Genomic DNA, 12,694 nt, shown 5'->3' on the forward strand with positions numbered 1-12,694 from the left:
ACAACATTGCTGGACACTCTCGGACTCCCCGCTCTCACATGTGCCTGGATTAATGACTTTCTGACCAACCGACTCCAGGCTGTGAGAGTTGGCTCCCGCCTCTCCTCCACCCGTACGCTGAGCATCGGCTCCCCACAGGGCTGTGTGTTGAACCCCCTCCTCTTCTGCCTCTACACTCACGATTGCAGACCGGCTCACAACCACAACCGGATTGTCAAGTTTGCCGACGATACCACTGTGGTCGGTCTCATCTCCAATGGCGATGAGGTAGCCTACAGAGAGGAGGTCCTGGAGCTGGTCGACTGGTGCTCAGAGAACAATCTCGCTCTGAACACCAAGAAGACCAACGAGATCATCATAGACTTCAGAAGGCACAGCCCTGAGCCAACTCCCCTCTTCATCAACGACGAGCAGGTGGAGAGGGTCCAAAGCACCAAGTACCTGGGCGTCCACATCTCTGACCGGATCTCCTGGTCAGAGAACATCACCACCATCGTCAAGAAGGCTCAGCAGCGGTTACACTTCCTGAGAGTCCTCAGGAGGTACAACCTCAACACCGACCTGTTGCTGACCTTCTACCGATCTTCCATTGAGAGTCTACTGACCTACTGCATCGTAGTATGGTTCGGCAGCTCCACCGCCGCTGACAGGGAGAAGCTGCAGAGAGTGGTGAAGGCAGCTCAGAGGATCATTGGCCGCCCTCTCCCCTCCCTTACAGACATCTACACTACCCGCTGCCTCAGCAGGGCTAAGGCCATCTCAGCGGACAGCTCCCACCCTGGCTCCACCCTGTTTGACCTTTTGCCCTCTGGAAGACGCTACAGGCAAATGAAGACCAGGACAGACTCAAAAACAGTTTCTTTCCCCAAGCCATAGCCGCCCTCAACTCCAGCCGACACTGATGACACTTTCCTCCTGCACTACTACTGCACTTTGTCCGCACTACTGTTTCCGATTATTCATCACTTTTCTATTAGTCATTTACTTGACTATGTTACTTGTATCTACCTCAAGCACTGGATGGAGGTCTCCAATTTCATTGTACTGTGTAGAATGACAATAAAGGTTTTCTGATTTCTGATTTCTGATTTCTGACATCGGGGACAGTGCCTCTAAATTGGCAGACTGGGGTGGTGGTTCCCCTCTTTAAGAAGGGGGACCGGAGGGTGTGTTCCAATTACAGGGGAACCACACTCCTCAGCCTCCCTGGTAAGGTCTATTCAGGGGTGCTGGAGAGGAGGGTCCGTCGGGAGATCAAACCTCGGATTCAGGAGGAGCAGTGTGGCTTTCGTCCTGGCCGTGGAACAGTGGACCAGCTCTACACCCTCGGCAGGATCCTCGAGGGTGCACGGGAGTTCGCCCAACCAGTCCACATGTGTTTTGTGGACTTGGAGAAGGTGTTCCACCATGTCCCTCGGGAGGTTCTGTGGAAGGTGATTCGGGAGTACGGGGTGCCGAGCCAACTGATAAGGGCGGTTTGGTCCCTGTATCACCGATGCCGGTGTCTGGTCCGCATTTCCGGCAGTAAGTCGGATTCGTTCCCAGTGAGGGTTGGACTCCGCCAAGGCTGCCCTTTGTCACCGATTCTGTTCATAATTTTTATGGACAGAATTTCTAGGCGCAGCCGAGGCGTTGAGGGGGTCCGGTTTGGGGACCTCAGCATCGCGTCTCTGCTTTTTGCAGATTACGTGGTGCTGTTGGCTTCTTCAGGCCGTGATCTCCAGCTCTCACTGGAACGGTTCGCAGCCGAGTGTGAAGTGGTCGGGATGAGGGTCAGCACCTCCAAATCCGAGTTTATGGTCCTCGGTCGGAAAAGGGTGGAATGCCCTCTCCGGATCGGGGATGAGATCCTGCCCCAAGTGGGGGAGTTCAAGTATCTTGGAGTCTTGTTCACGAGTGAGGGGAGGATGGAGCGCGAGATCGACAGGCGGATCGGTGCAGCGTCGGCAGTAATGCGGACCCTGTACTGGTCCGTTGTGGTGAAGAGAGAGCTGAGCCAAAAGGCGAAGCTCTCAATTTACCGATCACTCCTACCCTCACCTATGGTCACGAGCTATGGGTCGTGACCGAAAGAACGAGATCCCGGATACAAGCGGCCGAAATGAGTTTTCTTTGCAGGATTCCAGGCTCTCCCTTAGAGATAGGGTGAGTAGCTCAGTCATCCGGGAGAGACTCTCAGCTGGCCTGGGAACGCCTTGGGATCCCCCGGGATGAGCTGGATGAAGTGGCTGGGGAGAGGGAAGTCTGGGAGTCCCTCCTAAAGCTGCTGCCCCCATGACCCGACCCCGGATAAGCGGAAAAAGATGGATGGATGGATGAAGTCTACGACCGTAAAGCTATAGGAATGGGGGGGTGTGGTATGGTCAAATACAGGATTGGCAGTCTCCAAGTGCCCACTTTACAATTGTGATCTATGATCATTCTGGCCAAATTTACATCATCAGCCAATGGAGGTTTGATTGCATGTAGTTTGATTCACCTTCCCGCATGGACTTCAGCAAAAAAAATCCCCCAATTTGAAAAAGAATGTCAAGTGCTGCTTCAATTGGCTGCAAATAACCTTGGCTTTGTTCACACCCACAATGGTGCAAAAACACTGTTTTTAACAGTACCAAGCTGCATGTCTCTGTGAAAATTACACTTGGTATAGCTCAACACTGTGCACAGTTGGATTACTGTTCACGGCCAGACTTGTGCTGTACACAAATAAAGCGCTGCTTGCTTGAGTTGCTTGATTGAAAAATTATGAAATGCTGGAAAATTCTGTTCCATTCTTGTTGTGTTGATTCAACACAGTGGGACTGGTCCTCCTGCATTCTCCTCTCTCCTAAAGCAAAGAGACCTTGACATATTTATCCAGATCCACTCCAGAATTGAACAGATTACGCCTTAGCCCATATGCCACCCCTGTACAACATTTTTGTTTTGACTTTTTGTCCCACTGCAGGATAACAACATTCTGACTCTACCAATTAAAACTAAAGGTGACACGGATATGTGGTAATGCTATAAGACAAAATGCGTTTCATCTGTGTCTGTTAAAATGTGAATGCCAGTTGAACTGCATGCTACAAAAAAACATATCTGTTCTTCTCCATCATTAAATGTTAGAAATTTAATTAAATAATGTAAATATTTAATCAGATCTGCCTCATCTTTAGTTTAGAGTCAAGTTCCCCCGAATCCTGTAGTACACCTTGTATGGGCCCATCAGCCATCACATAAATAAATCAGTCCCTGCTGCGTGGCCCTCATCTGTTGAGATGTAATTTACCTCACAAGCACTTTGCTCACATCGAGTGTTGGCAGCGAGTTGGACAGTTACCATATGGAAAATGGAGACGTAAAGTAGAGTAGTAGATATCTACAGGGCTCTTATTGAAAATGAGGTGAAACTGAAGCGGGCTCAGACTGATTTTTTAATTAGTTTCTGGTCTTTAATAGAATGTGTAAGGTATAATTTGAGGTTAGCTTGCTCTGGAGGTCTAGGTCAGGCATTTCTTTCAATCCAATTCAATTTCTGGAGGTAACAGACATTATTGAGATATACTCTCTCTGCGCTTATTAAACTGTCAAACAATTCAAGTTAGTCAACAATCTATACCTAGCCAAGGGATTCACAATAGTTTTACAGTTCAAAATGTTCTTGTCAGTCAGTTTGCTTTTTTTTTGCGTTACAGTAATATTAGAGTTTCAAATCACTATGAGACAACAAAACGTCACCCTTGAGAAACCACTTTCATCGACTTGTTTCAACGTAAATGCTCGATGCGCTACATCACACAATCAGTGTGTTGAAGGATTTGTGCAATTGTGTCGTAAAATTATATTTAAGCGGCATTGTGTCTCCATCTTTGTTCCATGTTTGACTGAGCTCATTCATTATCGCTTTTTGATTGCATGTCTGATGTTTATTACAACATAAAATAACCCAGGCGCCGTTCGACTTTGCCTTTCAAATGACTTGTGGTTTGCACACTATACATTTCGAATTCCGCTTCAAGGGTATTCACACTAGTCACACACACATTCAGATTAGTCATGTAGCAAAATTTGCTGCCTCAGGTTTTTAGTGCTTTTTGATGAGTGAAAAGGTCTTTGTCAGCACGTAATACTATTCATTGTTTCATAAGAAATCTAGAGTTGCCCAGATCCAAAAACTGTGCACACAACTAACTGCATTTTTTCTGCCCTTGTAAATAAAGTAGATGCTCATCTACTAAAGTAGACAAGTAGATGCTCATCATGCTCTCTGTTGCATAAACAAAATTAAAATCAAATTAATTTTGGTACAATCTTTTGCTTCAAATGTCTCAGCTCATTGATCAGAGAACATCCAACTGTAAAATAATTTGATTTGTTCCAGAAGCTCATACAACAAAGTTTATGTTGAAGAAAATGTGTCTACAACTGACCACATATTACTTATCTAAGCTTGTATATATTAGCTAACTTTAGTCGATATGAACCAATCCATGACAAAGATAGATTTTATTGTAATATGTAAAACAGTGTCATCAGTATTTTCAGCAAGTGCATCGGCTCACCGACTTGAAGTCTCATAAAGGGCAGATTGATTTAGCAGTGCTGTGAGGATTAAGACAGCAGACACATCATGTTTATACATGAGATCAAAATGTAATGCTGATGAGTCTGCAGCTCACCGACCAAACCATCAGAATCCATTATAACTGCAAACATCAACAGACAGTTCCCCAAACAACTGCTGTGCTGGCGTTCAAGCTCATTTTGCTATTAAGGAACAAAGGTTTTGCAATAATTGCAGACTCCATTCCCTATACTGCTTATCCTCTCTCGTGTCATGAGGGAGGTGGCGCCTATCCCAGCTGACTTTGGGCAAGAAACAGGATACACCATGACTGAGCTTATCTCCAGCTTATATCGATGAAAACCAAATACATTCTAATTCAAATATCCAATGCCCCTTTTCTAAATATAATGACCATTTTGGTGCATTCCCAAGTTCTTGCATAGTCCACTAATTTTAACTCAACATTATAGGTGCTCAAGTTGGTTTACTGCAGCTGCCTTCAGTAGCAAATGCCACTGTCAAGTTGAAGTAAATGGATAACTGTAGTCTTACGTATTACTTGACGGGAAAAATTAACACATTAGATTAGTGTCGTTCCTGGAAAATCTAGACTAAACGCGTTACCGACGTAACTGACCACTTTACAGTACGGACCAGCAATGATTGACTTTTGCGTCTTTCACACCTTCACTTTCTAAACTGTGATCAGGCATTTTTAAACCTTTTCCCCAGTCTCACTGTCTTTTGTGGACTGGCGGAATGACAGATGTGGAGCTGAAGTTGCTCCTTGAATGATGCAGTATCAGAAATGGTACAGACAGAAAACCACCAGCCGTGACAGGAGTGTGAAGTATAAGACTTGGATTGTCCCTTTGGGATGAAAGCACTTTTCACTGTCATGTTTTTGCCAAATACTTAATTATGTCCGCAAAGCAACCTGCACCAGCTCAGTTAAAACAATTCCAAGCTTGGATGAATTTTGTCTGAAAGGTACAGACAAACTCCGGTTCAGCTATCACGGCGAAAATTTACCAAATTATTTGGAATGCAGCACGAAAATAGCTATTGATTATGTCAAGGGCCAGATATAAATTTATGTATCTGTATATGTATACTATGGCTCCCAAAAGGCCAATTTGATCTCTATTATGCCTGGGGGGGGGTTCTGAATGAAAAGCAGTAATATTATAGTTTGTATGCTGATATTATTATATGAGAATGCATTAATATCCATATTTACCTTGAATTGGACCTATTTCACATGGCCTCTGCCTCCGCATATGCAATTGGCAGATGCTACCCCGTAGGTGTGAGTGTGGCTGACTGGCTGCCAGTTGCACATGCCTGATATAGACGCTAATTCAAAAGAAAGACCTTCAAATCATATAAGTGTAGGCATAGTGTCAAGAGACAAAGTAGAAATACAGTAGCCTTGAGTTGAGAATTTGCTCCCTCTTCTTTCTCAATTTCCCTTTCACGGTTGCCCTTTCTGGGAAGTACGGCAGCTTGTCAATATCTGTCAGAGGCTGTCTCTGTCAATCAGGTCCGTAAGGCTGCTAGGGCCTCTGCTGTAACAAGACGATCTCACAGAAACAACCTATAACTGACACAGTCCTAGATCTCTGCTCTGATCACTGGGGAGGCAAGCCGCACACACACATACGCACTATGTAATTGCTTCCCATCCCTCTCAACCTTTTAAAATTGATCACAGTCCATGTAAGAGCCTTAACTGGAGCGTAGATTTGGTGAGTTAGAATATTGCTTGCCAATATCATGTTACGAACTTGTAAACAGTGTGTCAAACAATTGAGACCCTTCACCAACAGGCTAATATTGCCACACACAAAAAAAAAAAAAACAACCTCAAACCACTGGGTTTCCTGTTAGTTATTGCTTGATTCAATTGAAAATGAAACATTTTAATTGCACAATTGAAACCTTTTGTAAGACTTGAAAATGTGACTGGCTTTTCAGGTCCTTACAGATACGCCCCCCCCCCCTCCCAAAAAAAAAAAAAAAAAAAATCTAATGAATGAATGAATGATGGAAGGGTGAATGAATGAATGATCTAATTTTGACTGAATGATCTAATTTTGACCAACAAAAACAATTACATCTCCATATTGACTTTATACACATGTTTTAATCCTGTCCATTATTCATTTGCACTTATGTTTATACATTGCCTGGAAGTTAATGGATAGTTTGACAAAGGTTTTAATGTTGCGGTGATAACAATGTTTGATGAGGGCTCCTTCCAGGTCCATGGGTCAGATTTAGTGTTGAGAGTATCGAAGACTGTCAGACAGCACCCGTTCTTGGATGATGCTTGACTGTTGTGCATTCAAACCTAAATTTGACATAGATATCATCAATAAAAAATAAAAAAACCTTCAAGCTCCTTGTTAGACGTACTTCCAAGAGTTTGCAATCCTTATTGACAAATTTATCTGCCTGTGCCTATATTATAATTGTGCAAAAATGCAATCATTTCCTTCCTTCCTTTTCCTGGTGCCCTACCTTGTAATATAATATGTAGTTTTATTGTCTATAAGCTCTTATTTACATTATATGCTGTATGTCACCCACTACATTTGTTCAAGTTCATATCCATAATAATTTGCATAATTGCTTATATATCTGTTTGTATCATTGGTCATTTAAACTTGGTTTAAAAATGGAGTCGGACGTTTCTCCTTTATGACACTGGACAGGTTTCAAAGAAAGTTTTAGAATAGCTAGTTGACAAAAATTGGATTGATTTTAGTGAATGCACCAATCAGTATTGTATGTGTGAGTTTCTGGGATTATTATTGAGACCTTCTTCAGGTAGATTAGTATATTCTTGGGTTCACTCAGCGGTCGGTATTGTACAGGGACTTCTGCTGAACTTTTGCTCAGCTGCTCTCTCTACTTCGGTGTCAAGGATTAGTCTGACATCTCCTGACTCCTTGCCTTTCAAATAAGATGGACTCCTGCTGAAATGCTGAGAGGGTGCTCATCGTGTAAAGCCAATACTCATACTGCTGATGCTCCACATCCTTGCCCTGTGCCTATTTTAGCTCCACTAAAAATCCATGAGTGATCCCCAGCGGTTTTATGGATGTGAGAGGATGAATTTGTGGTTTTAAAGGACTACGGCTGTTGAGCAGCTCAATAAAATAGTAATAGCCAGTAGCATGACTGGTTAGGTGAGGAGTATTGTGCTGTCAACTCAAATTTTCAAAAGCTTGACCACTGTCCATTTTTTCCTTTAAGGTGAGATATGTTGAGGCCAGCTCTAAATCTCATAGCAGGAGTCTGTTGAATTTTTTAGGCATTCCAGTGCCAGATGCTTACCTGTTAGTTACTGTTATTACCGTAATTTTCGGACTATAAGTCGCACCGGAGTATAAGTCGCACCAGCCATAAAATGCACAATACAGTTAAAAAAAAATATATAAGTCGCACCGAAGTATAAGTCGCACTTTTGGGGCAAATTTATTTGTCAAAATCCAACACCAAGAACAGACATGAACCAGCAACAACAGGCTAAACGATAACGGTATGCTAACGTGACATATACACAAACGAGGAGCTGAGAACGGGCCTGAGTAACATTCAGAGTTATTCAAATAAGTATTACATAAATAACATATTTATCAAACCATCTGTGTCACTCCAATTCATTAAATGCATCGATCGTCCTTTATGTAAACAATGCCGCGTATGCGCCACATATGCGCTGCTGACATCGGACTCGTAAGTTGCATTTCTAATTATTCCACAGACCCATATAACGATATATACCGTATCTGCCGGTGTAGAAGTCGACTCGGTGTATAAGTCGACCCCCTAAAATTCGACGGAAATTTACGAAATTTATTGACGAAATGTGTTCAAATTCCGGGAGGCCGGGCGCATGCGCAGTGGCCAGAAATAGCTCCAGCCGAGCGGATCGGCTATTTATAAGCACCGCAGAGGAGATCGCGGAGCCTCATTTGACTTCCAGCGGCCGGCAAGCTCGCGCACGCCGCCCGGCACCACCGGGAGGCCGGAAATAGCTCCAAGCCGAGCGGATCGGCACTTTATAAGCACCGCGGAGGAGATCGCGGAGCCCCATTCGACTTCCAGCGGCCAGCGCGCTCGCGCACGCCGCCCGGCACCACCGGGAGGCCGTGCACACGCGCCAAGTGGCTGGAAATAGCTCCCGCCGAGCGGATCGGCTCTTTATAAGCACCGCGGAGGAGATCGCAGTGCCCCATCCGACTTCCAGCAGCCGGCGAGCTCGCACACGCCGCCCGGCACAGCCGGGAGGCCGTGCGCACGCGCCAGGTGGCCGAAAATAGCTCCGGCCGGCGGATCGGCACTTTATAAGCACCGCGGATGAAGTCGCTGAGCCTCATTCGACTTCCAGCGGGCCGCGCACTCGCGCACGCCGCCCGGTTCAAATTTTCTAAGTGCCAACGGCTCTTGCGCCATAAAGAGTCCGCCTCGGCTGGTTCCCCATGTCGGCCAGAACAAGTGAAAATTCGGCCTCTTCCCCTGGAAGTCCGGCCAAGTTTGGCGAATATTTTCTAAGTGCCAACGACTCAACCGCCGTAAAGTGTCCGCCTCGGCTGGTTCCCCATGTCGGCCACCACAAGTGAAAATTCGGCCTCTTCCCCTGGAAGTCTGGCCAAGTTTGGCAAATATTTTCAAAGTGCGAACAACTCACCCGCCGTAAAGTGTCCGCCTCGGCTGGTTCCCCGTGTCGGCCACCACAAGTGAAAATTCGGCCTCTTCCCCTGGAAGTCTGGGCAAGTTTGGCGAATATTTTCTAAGTGCCAACGACATTCATTTTGACATGGCGATTGAATGTTTACGTACCGGTAGTTATTGTCGTTGCTTGACGCGCGATGACTCGCACATTTGCTCAATACCCAGTACTTCCCCCTAGCAGTCATCGTCGCTGCCTGGCTTTCGATGTCCATTATTGAGGTGAGAATATTTGAAATTGTTGCTGAGGATGCGTGTTAATGCGACGAACGCTTTATAATGATTCAGTTTCTCGCTGTTTGATGAGCCTGACGGATGCACACCCACGCACAATGAGATGCATGAGAAACGGCCTTGGTTACCATCACATTTGAAGCGATGAATACGAAGTTAAATTTTATGACTCGGTGTATAAGTCGAGGTCGATTTTTTTCGGTCGATTTTGGATCGAAGAAGGTCGACCAATACACCGGCAAATACGGTAAAGTATATTTCAAATAACTATCATATGACAACATCAAACCATCTGTGTCACTCCTAATCATTAAATCCATCGATCAAATTCCCCGTCCTTTATGTGAACAACGCCGCGTGCGCGCCGCACAGATCTAGTATACAACTATATTGTAGCGTTAGCAAAGTACCAGGAAACACGTGGGTTTGGTAAACGGCTCTTTATTTAACAAAACAAGAGTTCAACGAGCCAACAACTACTGAACTGTAACGATAAAAACATATACAAGTTGCTACACGAAATAAAATACATCAAATAACTATAAAATAAATACGTTTTTCAAACCTTGTGTCACTCCAAATCATTAAATCCTTCAAATGTGGGGCCCTTCGCCATCTTCGTCATCCCGTGATAGAATCCTTTGTCCTTATGTAAACAACCTCCGCGCTGCTGACGTCACTTGCAGGTCAAATGACTTGCTACATCGCGGTTCGTTTATCGCGGTTTCACTACATCACGGATTTTTGAATTTTGAAAATTTGCGAAAAAATTCACATATAAGTCGCCCCCCCACCCAAACTATGAAAAAAACCGCGACTTATTGTCCGAAAATTACGGTAGTTTAAAAAAAAAAGAATGGTTGCAAATTTATATTGGGATACTTAATGATGCTATACATAAAAGGGGAATAGGTGGGCAATTGCATATGGCAGGGGTATCAAAATATTTTTTTTCGCGGGCCGCATTGCAGTCATAGCTTCTTTCGGAGGGCCATTATGACTGTCAACCCAAATAAATGTATGAGCACTTCATATTATATACAGTAAAAGCTACAAAACAAACTGACAAATAACTTGTTTTCAAATCAGACGAGTAAAAACTCGTCAAATATTTAAAAAATATATATTAAAAGTGACGACAATTTGCAATTCTAGTAATGACACATGAATTTGATGCACAATTTGTCTTCGCGGGTCACATAAAATGATGTGGCGGGTTGTATCTGGCCCCTGGACCTTGAGTTTGACACCTGTGGCATATGGTGAAAGTAGCTAGGGTTGGCTTTTAACTAGGCACGAAAAGATACGTATTTAGGGCTACATTGACTTTTGTTGTAAGAACAGATTAGCATGAGCTACCAGTATTAGTTCTTTCCTCTAAAGATAAGAAGGATTCTTTTGTTCTTTGGGTTTGGCTTTCATAAGTAGAAGTAAACAGACAGCTGCAGAGAACTCCTGTTGGTGAGATGAAATGCTTATAATCAGAAAGGTCAAGCCCTGACCCCTATTGTCATGTTAATGAGAGCAGGACTTGACGTTGGCCCAGCAGTACACGGGGTGGGGATATAAGGGTTAGCTCACTTGGATGAGACTGGGTAAAATTTCAGTACGACAAGAAATTAGGTGTGTAAAGTATATTATAAATGTTCACTCGGGGTATTTTGATGAAAACACATTACAGACATTAAGACACTGAGGATCTGCTGTAAATAATGGTCTACCAATTGCATATTATCTTCTGTAATCAAAATTACATGCTCAATATCGGGGGGGGGGGGGGACGAGGAAAGTTTAAAATGTTTGCTGGTTTACCTACTTGCGTGGGTATCGTCTTTCTAGTGTGGATGGGTTGCTGGATAGGTGGAAGATTTTGAGTTGGCATAATGACCTAATTAAAGGTAGATGCACTATTTTCCGATTATTGATCCTTCATTATATTATGATTTTTAAAAAAAAAAAAAAACTTTTGTCACCTTTAACACATGTTTGAGAGGGTGAACCACTACAATGTCAACCCGGAATAATCACAAACATTTTCACCTGGGCACAAAAAAGCATAAAACCTTTTCCATATCAACTGTTTCTCTATGCAACATCCAATCACTGTCATTGTTTTAAGTCTTTGGTGTGTTTGGCTGGCACATGAATGTCCAGAGATAGTTTTTAAATGCTCTGAGTGCACACTCTATCACTCAAGCAAGTACCAGCTCAGTCCGTGTTGACCTGGCATGATAAATGAGTGTTGATTTGAATCAGTTTTGTTCCTACATGGTCCCCTGACTCCCCGGCTTTGTCAGCCACTTGCCATGTCGCCTGTGTCCCTGTATGCAGATTTAAACACGGTGCATTCATCAGCTGCAGGTCCACTGCACACCCCACCCGTGTTAAGTCAGGTGGAAACCTGGGACTGGCGGTTGATAGGGTGAGGGAGCATTTTAGAGCCAGTGTTAAAATTAATCAGTGTAATGAGGAAATAAGTGAGTTATTGGCGTCACAATCACTTCCTTCATTAACAATGATATTTATGAGTATCCAGCAGCCGACGGGACATTGCAGGTTTATGGAGCGTACATTGCCACCTTGTTCCAATTATCCTCTACCTTTGAATGTGACAGGACATGGTGCATCATTAGTTGTTGTTCAGTGTGGAGAAAAGGGCAGCATGTGCACCGCGGGCTTGGCAGTGTCACACCTGCTTTTTTATTCATCATGAAGGCAATTATAGCTGATTGCACGATAGAAACACTGGGGGAGGGAGTTTCCATGCCGTTATCAACAATAGCACTAACGCTTAAAATTCATCACCGCATTCATCTCCTGTGGAACAAATTCACTTTTATTTAAAAGCATTTTGTAGATACTAAATGCTATACTGTGTATTCAATGTAATCATTTTCTCCTCATCTGATGCAATCCTCATAGAATGATTTAAAATATTTGTAATTTTGAGTGATAGTGCTGTAGAATGCTGTATAATTTCACTCAGGCAATTTACAGTCACCATATTGCACCTACGACCATTAAGTAATTACAAATAATAATTTCATCACAAGAATTTTAATCATCATCTACTTTTTTTAAACAGAACTAACGTCATCAGTACTTAAGTCCAATCTTCTGCTGTTTTCATTGTTTCATTTATGATACGTCAGATTTATTGTTGTGAGT

General features: G+C 43.7%; 1 protein-coding gene across 3 annotated transcripts in view; it reads left to right on the forward strand.

Annotated features, from left to right (window-relative positions):
- The window catches only part of unc5db (unc-5 netrin receptor Db), a 174,843-nt gene that overhangs the window by 59,120 nt on the left and 103,029 nt on the right, over positions 1-12,694 (forward strand). The gene's annotated exons all lie outside the window — the stretch shown is intronic.

This window comes from Syngnathus scovelli, chromosome 3 (assembly GCF_024217435.2).
Source record: "Syngnathus scovelli strain Florida chromosome 3, RoL_Ssco_1.2, whole genome shotgun sequence".
Classification (NCBI taxonomy): Eukaryota; Metazoa; Chordata; class Actinopteri; order Syngnathiformes; family Syngnathidae; genus Syngnathus; species Syngnathus scovelli.